At 46.8% G+C, this 2,717-nt stretch overlaps 1 protein-coding gene across 1 annotated transcript in view; it reads right to left on the reverse strand.

Moving 5' to 3' along the window:
- PARP4 (poly(ADP-ribose) polymerase family member 4) overlaps positions 1-228 on the reverse strand; it is a 115,008-nt gene extending 114,780 nt beyond the window's left edge. The window contains exon 1 of the mRNA XM_027771130.1: positions 41-228. The gene's annotated coding sequence lies outside the window, so the exon portion shown is untranslated. The remainder of the gene's footprint in view (positions 1-40) is intronic.
- Between the last annotated feature and the right edge of the window lie 2,489 nt (positions 229-2,717).

Here is a 2,717-nt window from a genome sequence, read left to right on the forward strand (position 1 = left end):
GGGAAGGGGACCTGCCGGCCCCCCTGCGGCGCCCCCGCCCCTGCCAGAGGATCCGGCCGGCTCCCGGCGCTCGCTGATCCCGGAGCTCCCTGCTCCAGACGCTCTTCACTCCAGATGACCCCTGATTCCCGGCGCTGCAGGCTCTCCCCAGATTCCAGAGTGCTTCCGGATTCCGGGCTCTCTTGGCCAGAGGCGCAGACTTCCGGTGCGGCCAGGGTGCGGCCAGGCTGCGCAGGACTGGTACCGGCGCCCACTAGCGGATACAGTCTCCGAGCGGCGCCGAGAACGGCAATGGGGAGCAGAACAGGCACGGGTCAGGTTTCCCTTCCGGGACCAGCGCGAGTGTATCCGACTTTCAGTTTGACTTTCAGGCGGGACCTGGCCAGTGAGGATAGCTCTTAAATTCAAGTTTGAGAGAGATGGGAGATGGATGGATGTTGCTGCTGTTGTTTAAATGTGTGTGTGTATGTGTGTGTGTGTGTGTGTGTGAGAGAGAGAGAGAGAGAGAGGGAAGAGAATTCCCAGGAGCAGGAAAGAAGCATTTTTGGGGGAAGTTATGAATCAGGGAAACGGGAGAGTAAAATAATGAATTTAGTTCAGGACTTGCTGAGTTTGAAGTTCATGGCACTGTTTGTAAGCGGTCGGAAATGCATGTATCCGTCATTCCAGAGACGTAGGAGCTGGGGATACAGATCTGAGCTTAACTGAGTAGGGCGTAAAGTAATGGGAAAAATGATTCCCAGAATACTGAATAAAATAAGAACAGAGAGGATAGACTAGAGCGTAAAGGGTATGGATTTGAACCCAGATTCTACCAGGGATTGTAGTCAAGGACCTTTTTTTTTTTTTTTTTAAGAATTATTTTCTCTCTCTCTCTCTCTCTTTCTTTTTCTTTCTTTAATTTGACCAGAGATGGACAGAGTGAGAGAGAAAGAAAGTGAGAAAAGAAGCTGCCAGGTCCAGGACTCGAACTATGGTCAGCCATGTGGGAGTCCAGCGCTCTTAACCACTACATCACCTGCCTACTCAGTCAAGGTACTCTAATTGGTACTTTACCTGATTTCATCATTACACTCTTTTTCTTTTTAAAAATTTTGCCATGGGGGGGACCAGATGGTATGGTGGTTAAGGCGCTGGACACTCCCACATGGCTGTCCACAGTTTGGGTCCTGGACCTGGTGGCTTGCTTTCTCACTTTCCTGCTCTCTCTCGCTCTCTTTCTCTGGTAACATTAAAATAAATGAATGAATAAGTAAAATTAAATAAAAAATAATTTTTAAAAAAAATTTTTTTGCCACAGTGTGTGTGTGCTCCCTGGAGAGAGACGGGGGAGAAAGAGAGAAAGGGAAAGTGAGAAAGCATACTCTGTGGGAGAGGGTCATGCCACAATCCCTTTCCTCTGTTTCTCTCTTCTTCATGAATTTTGAGCACACATAAGCATCAGGCTTGCTTTCAAGCCACCGGGTCCAGGACTTGAACCATACAATCAGTCACACTGGATCCAGTCACCTTGACTACCATGCTACAACTTATCTTAAAAAGTTGTAAAATAATCCAATTCACAAAAATGACACAGTGGAGAGCTCTGCATCCATTCCTCCCCAAAAAGATTAAAAACTAACCAACTAGGGCCAGCAGGTGGCATAGAGGTTATGGTACGGGATCCCACATGATGGACTATGTGTTTCGAATCTCAGATCTAGTGGCCTGAAAATCACACTGGGTGCATGTACATGCACACCCAAAATTCTGAGAATGGAGGAGAAGGAATTGCAGCATAGCCATTTCCCCGGGGAAAGAGGATAATTTCTTACTTTTCTGTTGGCTTTCTCTTGTCTCTATCTGGTATGGGCGCATGCCTCATAACAAACAAAACAAAACAAACAGACAAAACCCAAACAGTCCAACAAACAAAATCACCTTATTGAAAAAAGAAGATAGTCAAAGGTTTACAGCAAACAAGCAAATACTTAACCAGGAGAAAGGCCACTGAAACCAGGTAGAGAATCTTTATTTTCTTTTACTTTATTTTTAAGTTTCTTTCTTTCTTACATAAACAAAAGAAAAAAAGAGACAGAGACAGAAAGACAAGCACCAACAGGATCCTGATTCTGATATCTACCACAGCTTTAGTCCACCCTGGATCATGGGCAGGCACACCCCAGAGTATTCAAGGAGGCAGCTGATGCAAACACAAAGATCTTCCATGTGGGCCAGCCTTGAAGAGTGTTGCTTTACCACTGTGCCACCATCCAGTTCCTTTATTTTATCCTAGATCTACTCCCCTTGTCAGCTCTGATTCCTGGTATGGATACTTGGTTCTGGAAAGAGCAGAGTAGACTTTGTCCTAAGAAATTATGTTTGTATGATTTGGCTTGCCTGGGGGCTCCTAAAGGATCAATGCCTTTGTTTTCCTAATTCAGAATTATTGCAGGGCAGACAAGCAGTGATGTGAAAGGTGTGGTTCAAAAATATTGAAAGGGGGGACCAGCAGTTAGTGTATTGTCTATGTCGCTGGACTTCCACGTAGTTGACCACAGTTCGCGTCCCGGAACCGGTGGCTTAAATTCACGCCGGGCGCGTGTGCGTGCATGCCCAAGATCCCGAGAGGAGAATGGAGGAGAAGGGATTGCAGCATCGTGGCCATCCACCCTGGGGCAGGGGGGTGTGATTTCTTGCTTTCTATCTCTCTGTCTCTCTCTGTCTGGTGAGTGCAC

This window comes from Tupaia chinensis, unplaced genomic scaffold (genome assembly GCF_000334495.1).
Source record: "Tupaia chinensis unplaced genomic scaffold, TupChi_1.0 Scaffold000186_1, whole genome shotgun sequence".
Taxonomy (NCBI): Eukaryota; Metazoa; Chordata; class Mammalia; order Scandentia; family Tupaiidae; genus Tupaia; species Tupaia belangeri.